We start from the raw sequence: 12,685 nt of genomic DNA, 5'->3' as shown, positions 1-12,685 counted from the left end.
CACAGTAGAGCGCCGCTCAGAAAGGAAAGGAGGGGGGCGGAATGGGTGGGGGGGTTTCTCCGCCTCCAACTCACTCGTGACCGTCAGTAGGCAACTCTTTATTTACTTAATATTTAACTTTATTTAGCTTATATCACATATCTATGTCACACTACACGCCACGCATGCTTACACCGTTCCTATTTAGTTGAAATAAGCATATTTGTACCCTCTTCCTCCCCCGGTTTGCCACTTGGTACACTCCACTACTACTAATCCGGCAGAAAGGGGCTGGCTTAAGGACAAAAAAGCAATGTGCCTCTGTTTATAAACGCGGATTTTCTCTGACTGGATATGTATTTGGATCGTACATGTATTTTTTTATTTTTTGCAATTTATTTAAAAAAAATACAGACTGAATTTAGGGGGCATGGCGTGCAGATAGCAAGGTTTCTGGTTCAAGGTCGTCGTTTTGAGCGACATCCACCATTCGACCTCCCAGAGCGGTGCGATGAAATTTACATACATCCTCGACGAGAGAGAAATCAGACAGAAATATTGTTTTGTCATGCTTTTTATTTAAGATATATTTAGATAATACCATTATGTCAGCAAACTAAATGAATGAAAACAATGAATATTATATTACAGGGAGTAACACCTGCCGTCATGGGTCCAGTTAGGTCTACAGTAAATGTATGCCAAGGTGTAATATGGATCAGAGATTCATTATATATTTAAATTGGAATCTTGAGATCAAACTAAACTGTATGTCGTCCATGAAGTGAATTGAGCTTCATACCTAAAAGCATGACGACTAAAAACAGGTATAAAGGCAGTCATCTGGATACTCACATTTATTTTCCTATTACACGGAGGTGGCATAAAATGTCATTTTCTGAAATGTGGTCTCAAAGATTTTCACTTTGACTGTTTGCAGAATATTTCAGACCAAGTATTAACTTGTCAGAATGTAGGAGAAGTTTGAGCGACTAAGAGGAAATATGTGGTTTAAGGTTGCATAACCTGAAATTCGGGCGTTATCTCGGAGATGATAGGTTTACCGTTGCCTTCGTTTTTTTCCCTTTCTTTTTTCTCTATAAAGTTGTTCTATTCTCTGAGAAGAAAATCATGCACTTGGAAACACCACCCACGTTTATGTCCTGTGTTGCCCTGGTGGCTAGTGTGAAATCCACCCACAGTATTTCAGGTGCATCATCACAGAACTCAGTAGTTGTCACCCCAGTTGATCTGCTGATGTAGGCTACTGCAAATCAGAGGATTATAGAAAGGTGATTAAAGGACTGGGAGATTTTGTTTTTGATTTTTTTTCTAGAGGAAATTGATCTTTTAAAAAGTTTTTCCACTGGTTGATTTTTTCAGAGTGGTTATGTAGATCTACATTTCACAAAAAATACATTAAAAAATACATAAGTACAGAATACAAAGAACTAGCACCTGAGGCTAATTAACAGAGCTGATAAGTCTGGGTTAACCTTCTGGGGATTGGGTGCAGTGGATTTGGGGTGTTATGTGTTATGGTAAATGTCACTGATTCAGCTTTTTCTAGTTAGGTAAGTCATAAAGTGAAAAGAAGCACTTCTTTTCACTTTATGACTTTATGACAGCAACAGCAGAGGATTACACTGGTTCTTGATGACTACTGTATAAACATTATTCAATGGAATAGCAAAGTAGCTTCAGGGGGTGGAAACAGTTGGCTGCTCAGTCTACAGATCCAAAGATAATGATGATGATTTGTGTGCTGAGTAAAAGGAAGACCTCTAAATTGAATTCAGTTCAATTCAATTCAATTTTATTTATACAGCGCCAAATCAGAACAACAATCACCTCGAGGCGCTTTATATTGTACGGTCGACCCCACAATAATACATACAGAGAAAAACCCAACAATCAAATGATCCCCTATGAGCAAGCACTTTGGCGACAGTGAGAAGTGAGATTCAGGATCACCTGGTCCAGCCCTAACTATATGCTTTAGAAAAAAGGAAAGTTTTAAGCCTAATCTTGAAAGTAGAGATAGTGTCTGTCTCCTGAATCCAAACTGGAAGCTGGTTCCACAGAAGAGGGGCCTGAAAACTGAAGGCTCTGCCTCCCATTCTACTTTTAAATACTCTAGGAACAACAAGTAGGCCTGCAGAGCGAGAGCGAAGTGCTCTAGTAGGGTGATATGGTACTACAAGGTCATTAAGATAAGATGGAGCCTGATTATTTAAGACCTTGTATGTGAGGAGCAGGATTTTAAATTCAATTCTGGATTTAACAGGGAGCCAATGAAGGGAAGCCAAAACAGGAGAAATCTGCTCTCTCTTTCTAGTCCCTGTCAGCACTCTTGCTGCAGCATTTTGGATAAACTGAAGGCTTTTCAGTGAGTTTTTTGGACATCCTGATAATAATGAATTACAGTAGTCCAGCCTGGAAGTAATAAATGCATGAACTAGTTTTTCAGCATCACTCTGAGACAGGATATTTCTAATTTTAGAGATACTGTGCAAATGGAAGAAAGCAGTCCCACATATGTGTTTAATATGTGCATTTAAGGACATATCATGGTCAAAAATGACTCCGAGGTTCTTCACAGTGTTACTGGAAGCCAAGGTAATGCCATCCACAGTAAGAATCTGGTTAGATACCATATTTCTAAGATTTTCAGAGCAGAGTAAAATAACCTCAGTTTTATCTGAATTTAGAAGCAGAAGGTTAGCGGCCATCCAGGTCTTTATGTCTTTAAGACATTCCTGAAGTTTAATTAATTGGTGTGTGTTATCTGGCTTCATGGACAGATAGAGCTGGTGTCATCTGCATAGCAGTGAAAATGTATACTATGTCTTCTAATGATATGGGAAGCATGTATAATGTAAACAAAATTGGTCCTAGCACTGAACCCTGTGGAACTCCAAAATTAACCTTAGTGTGTGAAGAAGACTCTCCATTTACATGAACAAATTGGAGTCTATTAGATAGATGTGATACAGCCCACTGCAGTGCAGTATCTGTAATACCTACAGTATGCTCTAATTGCTCTAAAAGGATATTATACTCAACAGTATCGAACGCTGCACTGAGGTCTAGCAGGATAAGCACAGAGATGAGTCCACTGTCAGAGGCCATAAGAAGATCATTTGTAACCTTCACTAAAGCTGTTTCTGTGCTGTGATGAACTCTGAAACCTGACTGAAACTCTTCAAATAAACCATTCCTCTGCAGATGATCTGTTAGCTGTTTGACAACTACTCTTTCAAGGATTTTTGATATGAAAGGAAGGTTAGAGATTGGCCTATAATTAGCTAAGACCGCTGGGTCTAGTGATGAATTTTTAAGTAAAGGTTTAACCACAGCCAGCTTGAATGCCTATGGTAAATAAGTGATTGTTAGAAACAGGTTTATCATATTAAGATTGAAGCATTTATTAATGGCAGGACATCTTTGAGCAGACTTGTAAGAATGGGGTCTAAAAGACACGTTGATGGTTTGGAGGAAGTTTTGTGGTCTGGTTACCTATAGGCTGGCCATGATCAGCAGCCATCAACTTTACGACTCATGATAATCACATAGCTGTGTATCTTCTGCAGATCCTTTTCATTTCTCCTTTAATTTCCTTGTATTCAAGATCATTGCGTCTTTAAGAAGTTATGAACATAGGCCAACAACCAGTAACTAGTCACTGTGAGACCACTTATTTTGTCACTGGCCAATCTGGTCATTGGTTCCTCCTCCACAATATGATCTATGGAAGCAAGTGGAAGCAACATGCTACAGATAAAAACCCCCAAACAAAAACAAACAAACAAACAAAAAACTTTAGTTCCAATAATAAACCTTAATGAACATTGCGTTATTATTAATATTTTTTGGTCAAAATTAAAGGACCTCCATAGTGACAATAAAATGTAGTTAAGGTTATGTAAAGGTTTTTAAGAGTTAAAAGCATGCTAACGTTCAATGTTTTGTTGACCCATAAAAAGTGTTTAAACAATTCCAGTCTGGCCCTGCATGCTCCTGCTTGATGAAGAGTGTAACTCAGCGTGGAGTCACACGTCACACTGCGTCTGTGGCTGTGAGTGTGACTCCACATGTTGCAAAATGAGCTGATCCTCATGTGGTAATGCAATAAAGATCTCTTTGTAGTAACAGTAAGGGTGGTTAACAAAAAAACAACAACTATGCAGTGAGGGATATAATATATTTTTAGGGGGAAATACTTTGTCTCTCTTTGCAAAAAAAGCGACTAGCAAAATGATATCAGTAAAGTGTAAACCTTTAATAAAGTGTTTTGGGATATGAAATCAGAAATTGAGGGTGAAATTACATAAAATGGTCCTCACACTTATCTCTTATCGTTTCACTGCAATCAATTAGCTGTGCTGATCAGACCCTGTGCTACAGTAATTTAACCACTGACTGACAGCTGACTGGAGCCAGTAGAAGGAAAATGGAGGCGAGAGAAGACCATAAACAGTGAATGGTGGCAGAAAAACAGCTAATCTGTAAGATGCAAAAACCAAAATCATTAAGAACCACAACACAGGAAACTGATATAACAAGTACAGCAGAGTGGAAAGAAAACGCTTGTGGACAAAATACACAAAGGGCAGGTCTCCCATGGAAAACAGCTGCAGCTGATGACAGACAAATCCTTCAAGCTGTGAAAAAGAACCCCAAAACAAATGTCAGTGACGTCAGTACCAGTCTCGAGAAAGCAGGTGTTATTATGTAGAAGACTCGAACAGCAGAATTACAGAGACGATGCTGCAGGATGCAGACATTATGAGCTGCAGGGATTCAAATGTAGGATTGAAATTTGGGCAAAAATAGAAAAGACAAGCCAAGTCAGAAAGTAATATAAGAGCAAAATGAGCTTTTACCAAAGTGTTGGAAAGCCCACATTCATAAGATACTAAATGTTCAGTTATGATTTGTTGCAATTAATTATTAAACTCGTACTGCACTGGGACTTAGCCATTTTGTCTTTTTTGTCTTTATGTATTGGCCAAATTAAATAAGACTTGAATTAATTCTCTGCATTTATTTGCAGTTCTTTTATGTGTGTCCCAGATATCGGTTGTTTGTTTGTAACAAGGTATAAAACATGTGGTTAAGTACGAGGTGTTCCCCATCCCGTGATGCTGTTTTGTTTTTGTGATGGTAAACACAGAACTGGTCACAGATGGCAGCTTACACTGGTTACCTGCTGAATACTTCATGAACTGCCTCTGACTTTGGTAACATTATGCCATTTGGTTGTCATGAGTTTTCCCCTCCCGGACCTCTGATGGAAAGTTATGGCGGATTGGTTTTCACTGTGTCACAGATACGTAGGTTGTCAGCCAATGGGAATCACACAGAGGTGGCATAAATAAATGAACTGGGGACTTGATGGTGGACATGAATTTCCAGGTTTCTTAGTTTGAGGAAACAAATCTTGCAGACAGTGAGGTCACTTTTACAATGTTTAAATGTATTTTATTTTGAATAGTGTTATTTAATTCCCTGATTTTTCTTTAAATGAGTAATTAATTAATAACGAGCAATCAAAGTACTGAACAAGTAAAGCATGATTTCTTAAATGAAAACTGTGAAATAAAGTAAGTTCATAAGTGGACTAGCTTTCAATTTAATATAAAATAAAGAGCATTCTAGACCCATTATCCAGTCCTATGATATATATTTTTATTTTTATTGTTACATAGAATAGTTATTTCTACCTTAAATGTGTGCTGTTGTCTCAAAAAGATCTGATTTTGCCTTGGGAAGGAACAGAACATGTACTTGATGTGCTCTCTGCGAGCTGCTTTGAAAAGCCTGTGTTCTGTGATTGGCAGCTTGATCCTAATTTGATAAAACAAAAGAAAACAGCCAGTGATGAGACTTCACTGTATCAGCCTTGGTAAGCCCCCTCCCCCTCCCCACCACCACTACCACCACCTGAACATTGAGGTCACAAGGTCATGAGAAGTTGTGATGATTGGAGAATAGAAATGAAAAATAAGGTACTGATGATAAATACAATCTGCTTCCACTATGTTGTGTCTTCTTGAGTCAAAGTGTTCCAGGTGGTTACTCGAGGATATTAAAAAATAATAAAAAAAAACCCTCCATGGATTTGTTTTCAAAATGTCCCATTTTTGTTTTTCCAGGGGAAAAAAAGGACTAAAGAGTTTTGGATACATTGTGGATAAAAAGTTTTTGACCCTTTCCTGATTTCTTACTTTTTTGGATATTTGTCACACTCACATGTTTCTAGATGATCAAACAAATTCTAATCTTAGACAAAGACAACTTGAGTAAATACAAAATGCAGTTTTTAAATTATGATTTCACTGATTTCATTGAGTAACCAGGAAAGCTGAGTTTCATGTCACTAGTCACATCCAGTCCTGATTAATCAAGAAATCAATTTAGTCCTAAGTCCAGTATATGCTTTAGCAAAAGTAAAGTTTTAAGCCTCAACCTAAAAAGTAGAGAGGGCGTCTGTCTCCTGAATCCAAACTGGAAGCTTGGTCCACAGCAGAGGGGCCTGAAAGCTGAAGGGTCTGCCTTCGATTCTGCTTGTAAATACTCTGGGAACCACAAGTGAGCCTGCAGGCTGAGTGAAGTGCTCTAATGGGGTGATATGGTACTATAAGGTTATTAAGATAAGATGGGGCCTGATTATTCATGTGAGGAGCAGGATTTTAAATTTCATTCTGGATTTAATAGGGAGCCAATGAAGAGAAGCCGATATAGGAGAATTATGCTCTCTCTTTCTAGTCCCTGTCAGGACTCTTGCTGCAGTGTTTCAAATCACTTAAATAGATCAGTCTGACAAAGTGAAGCAAGCTAAAAGATCAACACATCATGAAATTATCTAAAGAAACTCAAGAACAGATGAGAAACAAAGTCACTGACATCTGTCATCAGTCTGGGTTTCAAACGCTTGAGGCTTTGGGACCAGAGATGGGCAGTAATGCATTACTTGTAATGTGTTACTGTAATCTGATTACTTTTAAAGTAACAAGTAAAGTAAGGAATTACTATCGCAAAAACGGTAATTAGATTACTGTTACTTTCCTGTAGGAACGCTGCGTTACTGCGTTACTAAAACCATGATTTTTTTTGCGAGAATGTCTCATGACAGTGACGTAAGCGAGTGCGACGTTCATGACAACAGCTGTGTGCAGATCAACAATAGATAATATATCGATTGTGGGAGAGAGTGTGAGCGTGCAGCGTTTAAAGCGTGGAAGTACTGACCTTACTTTGAGTTTGATTCCATAAAAAGTGACAAAAACATTAGCGTCCGCTGTGCGTGGGAAGAAAACTTCTTTTTACAGCGAAAAAAACCCCTAAACTTCCAAACAAGCACCGAGTGCGCAACGACGTAATGGGAAACTCACAGAGAAACTCGCGGATTCTTCAACTGACCGCTGCGGCACACCTGCACCAGGGTAAACCTCCGCCTACCCTACTCCTGCTTTACAGGTGAAAATAGAGCAACAGGACCGCTGAGTCTTTGACTTTATTTATTTTCTGCTGTGTTTTACTTGCATCTATTTGAAAGAGTGAGTGTAAACACAAAAAATATTTTATTTTATGTGCTGGAATGTGCAGAAAATAGGTTAAAACGTTAAACTAATTTATTCAAGTCAGAGAATGTTGCATATAATTTAATTTTTACTTGATGCATAAAGTTAAAAGATTAAAACTGATAAAACAAGTTTTAAAAAGAGACTTTTCCATTTGATTACATTTTGTATGATGGATTATGCAGAAAAAGTAGAATTGGGCTGAAAGATCTATCACTTTATCACCTATTCAGGTTGTAAATCGTGTTTTTAAAAAGTAACTAAGTAATTAATTACTTTTGAAAATAAGTAATCAGTAAAGTAATGGGATTACTTTTTGGGGACGTAATCAGTAATTAGTTACTGATTACTTTTTTCAAGTAACTTGACCAACACTGTTTGGGACTCCAGTGAACAATGCTAGCTGCCATTATGGAGAAAGCTTGGAACAGTGGTGAACATTCCCAAGAATGATCAGCCTACCAATATTACTCCAAGACCACACTGACAACTAATCCAGGAGATCACATAAGATTCCAGGGCAACATCTAAAGACTACAGGCCTCATTTGTTTCAAGGATCATGATTCAATTATGAGAAAGTGACTGGGTAAGAATGGCATCCATCCATCCAATGTGAAAACCCCTGTGGCTTCAGCAGGAGGGCTTGAAGACAAAGCTTTCCAAATGTGCCTGTTTCCAGCCAGAGTTTCATTACTTGGGCCATGCCATTTCTTATCAGGGTGTCTCCACAGGTCCCAGCAATGTTAAGGTAGTAGCTAACTGGCAGCCTCCTAAAACAGTTTCAGGAATATGGTCCTCTCTTGGCTTTGCGAAGTTTGCTGTCTCTCTGCATAGACTGGTGGCACAGTCTTGGGGCAGAGCATGATGGTGTCATTGGGAACTGGACTGAAGAGTGTCACCAAAGCTTTAAGCCATTAAAAACTAAGCTCACAATAGCACCAGTGCTTTCCTTTTACAGATTTCTGTGTGCCTTTTATTTTAGAGGTGGATGCAAGTAATTTCGGCCTGGGCCTTCCCAGTAGGGAGGAGGTAAAGTGAGACTAACAGGCTATGCTAGCCGAGGTTTGAGGCTAAATTATAGTTCAATGAAGTTGGAGTTTTTGGCACATAAGTGGACCGTGACTGAAAAATTCTTGTTGGGCTACAAGTGTAATTTTTATACTGACAAGAACATCACCAACACCACTATGCCCTCCAGCAGGCCGATTCTGTGATAAAATGAAATCCTGGTGTTTTAGCTTAGGTTTGTTTGTTTAATTGTTTAAGTTCATTGCCCCAAAGGTGCTGAGGTGGTGCTCCAACTTTTGCTGCCTCATGTACTAATTAGGAGGTGCTGACTCAAGTTCATCAGGACCACGACCATAAAGGTCTGGAAAGGACTAGACGTTCATGGTGCTACTGGCCAGGTATGTCTGCTGAGGCAGCTCACTGGTGTCAGGCATGGGAACATTGTCAAGTTGCAAAAAACACACAACCAGTTGCTCAAAGCTATATGGGACAGTTGTTGTCTTTTTGCCCAAATGAAAATTTTGCAGCAGGACGATGATCTGAAAGACACCAGATAATCCACCTATGTTCAGCCAAAATGAGTGTCCTAGTCAAAGATCAGACTTAAATCTAACTGAAATGCTTTGGCACAACCTTAAACAGGCTGTTAATTCAAAACAAACAAACAAACAAAAACCCTCCAGTATAACTGAATTAAAACAAGTGGGCAAAGAAGAGTTGACCAAAATCTCTCCACAGTGATGTGAAATATTCATTGCCAGTTATTGCAGTTCTTGGCACAACCGTTTTTTTGAGGTTTAGGGGGCACTTAACTTTTTCACACTGGGCCATCCATGTAGGTTTAGATAGCTTTTCCCTTAACAGATGAAAATGCATTTTGGGTTTAGTTGCAGTACCTTTGTCTCATATTCAAATTTGTTTGATGACCTGAAATATTTGAGTGTGACAAAAAATAAAAAAACTAAGGAGCAGGTGGGGAAAGTTTTTCACACCAGGCTACATATAGCAGAGCAACAGTTTGTTGTTCTTTCTTTTTGCACCTCACCTGGATATCAATTGCGATTAGCTGCTTTGTTTATGGGTTTAACACATTTAACACAAAAAATAGAACCTGCTTGTAGAAAAATGGTACCACTAGTGTTACTACTTGTTCATATGCCACTCTTTTTTGCCTTTATGTTTGTTTATTTGTTTATTTATAAGGAACCCCATTAGCTTCCACAGCAGTGGTTGCTAGTCTTCCTGGGGCCCAAACCATCAAATACCACCGAATAAAATGTTACACAATGAGTTGGATGCAAAATATCCACATAATTTGGTTCTTACATCCACAATAAGGTTTGACAATTCTGAAAATATAAGCATGTAAATATTAAAAATGATAAAAAAACACTCAAACAAAATACACAATTTCCATTACAAGTGACATTACCCTCTTACAATATTTACAAATAAATTAAAAACTGCCCAAGTAGGCTTTTAAGTGATTTTTAAAATTATGAATAGAAGCCAATTCTCTAATTGCATAAGGCAACTTATTCCACTGAAAAGATGCTCTAAATATAACAGAGTTTTTCAAAAAGTTACTTTTAACTCGAGGAGTTACTTAATTGTGGTTAGTTGAGAATCGTGTAGCATGATTATGTATTTCATCTGTGAAGGAAACTGTTTCCAGGGCCTAATCCGTGGATCGACTTCCTTCGAGGCGTGGACGTCTATCAGCAGAGAATGTACCTTCACCTATCAGCAGAGAATGTCCCTTCACCTATCAGCAGAGAATGTACCTTCACCTATCAGCAGAGAATGTCCCTTAGTCTGTAACACAGTCAAATATATTCTCAAGTAATATTCAAGCATGCCATTCAGCGTGTTAGTACGAGCTCGGGAGCAGCTTGGGAGAACAAGAAAACAGAGACTGCTTCAGGTTGTCTTCCCAAATTGACTCAACTTTATTCACAAGTACAACAGTTTATATAGAGGGTAAAATTCATGAGACAGCAGATTTATCAGTTTAAACCAGTACAGACCAAGATAAGGCAGCGTCTTCCTGCCCTTGGGTGAAGAAGCATCCTTTGTGTAGTGTATCAGTTAAGCTACAATTGTGATTATCTCAGCGACATATTTTCAAGGCACAAAACAAAGAGTTCTTACATTAGTGAAATCTGAAACAAACCATTTGGCCTCAACAGGCGTCTCCTAAAAGATTAAGAAACTAATGTAGCTGAGGGAGTGATCTCTGTGGTATTTCAACCTTGTACCAGCCTGTGATTCTCACACATCAATTCTTGGGTCAAAGAGAAAAATAACTAAAACAAAGGGGCCTTATTGAATGACAGAGTTTTCCTGCATAATGTCACTATAAAACAATATCCAGTAAATGCTCCCATGGTACTAAAATACCTAACAATCTGGATACTGCAACTGAGCATAAAAAAGTGTGGTGTGTTTACCAGTATTGCTTTCTTTAAAAATACAAGAAAGCCATAGTATAATTTAGCTTGTACAGCTAGCTTGTTTGTAGCCTTTCTTCATTTCATTTTTAATAACATAAACATTTGATGATTTTTTCCATTCAACTTTCCAATAAAGCTTATACTGGGAAATAACAAAATAGTTAAAATCATGTCGGTCATGTAGGTTTCTGGATGCAGAATTAATTACATTTTTTTATTATGGAAAACTGGCATTCACTTAAATAAAAACGACAAATTTTTCATGTGATACGCTGCCCAGATAAATCATGCCTTATACCCCACATTCAAGTCTTAGGAATTTAAGGTTTGGCTCTAACTTCCTATAGCAGATGAAACTGCATTTGAAAAAACCCTGCTCATTTAAGAATTACACATGAAACAACTAAACACAGACACACACACACACGGATACACGAGGCGTGTTGGCTGGATTTGATGCTCTTTCAAAGTGAGGATTAACAGCTCTTTTCTCTTTCCTTGGAACTATCCTGTGCTCAAGGCCAAGAACAAGTCATGGGACTTACAGAACATATCAGACCTGAGCCAAGTGCTCTCATCATGTTTTTTTTTCTTTTTTAAAAATCCCTCCAAGGCACATGTGGTTGCCGATTTTGTAATATCAAAGTCAGTGACGTGCTGTAATTTAGTCCATTTGGTAATTCAAATAGGTGCAAAGGATAAAAAATGATTCCAATAGTAGGTAGAGATCTTTTAATCTCAAGACATACAAAACTCAAATTCTCCAAAGTGGATTGAAAAACTATCCAAACAGTAGATGTTTACAACTTATTTAATAAATGAATACCTTGAAGATTAAAATGAAGACTAGTAGTCGATAAAAAGGTAGGCAAGTTACTTTTAGTGTATATAACTGAAAATGAAAGCACTCATGCCTTTGCTTCTATATTTTTGTACATTTCAAAATTGTAACAAGTTTTCTGTTTGGACAAGATGTAAGTGACCAATAATCACAGCTTTTTGTCTCATGCCCTCTTCCTCTATTCTGAATTTCTTGTATGCAGAAAAGTACTATTTTCTGGAAGAACTATAGCAGTTAGTGTCCTTTACAGTTTGCCACTGTTCATTCTGTCTCTACACAGTGGATTTTTGTACACTACATGCTGTAGGCTGATACAGAATAGTTTAGCTCGGGACATTCTCAGTAGATACAGAATTTTCAACTCTTTTGTGGAATTAACAAAAGAGCTATATTTCATTTTGCTCCATGGCTGTCAGCATGACCATTGATACAGGCTGTTCTTCGAAGTGTGAATGTTAAACTTACGCGGGGAACATGTTTGGAGTTTTTTGGAAAGCCTGGAATTTACAGTTCAAACAAGAGAGATGAGTTGTTTAAGTATTAAATGAAAAAAGCACAACTATTACTTTAAGTCACTTGTAATGGACTAAGCTAATCCCAAATTAACCCTCACCAAACCCTCTTAGGTGGACTTATGATTGCAACAATAATCCCACAGTCATTTGAAGCTGATTTAGATGTACTAAAACTCACAATGGCAGCATAATGTTAACTTTGAAAGAGAATCCAAATCTGCCTTGAAGTCTAACTAGTTCACTTGTGTTGTCAGTCTACTGAGAAGAAGAAAAGCTTGGTTAGGAGGATGCTGGGATGACC

This window comes from Astatotilapia calliptera, chromosome 7 (genome assembly GCF_964374335.1).
Source record: "Astatotilapia calliptera chromosome 7, fAstCal68.1, whole genome shotgun sequence".
NCBI classification, from domain to species: Eukaryota; Metazoa; Chordata; class Actinopteri; order Cichliformes; family Cichlidae; genus Astatotilapia; species Astatotilapia calliptera.
This window is presented reverse-complemented; position numbering follows the sequence as displayed.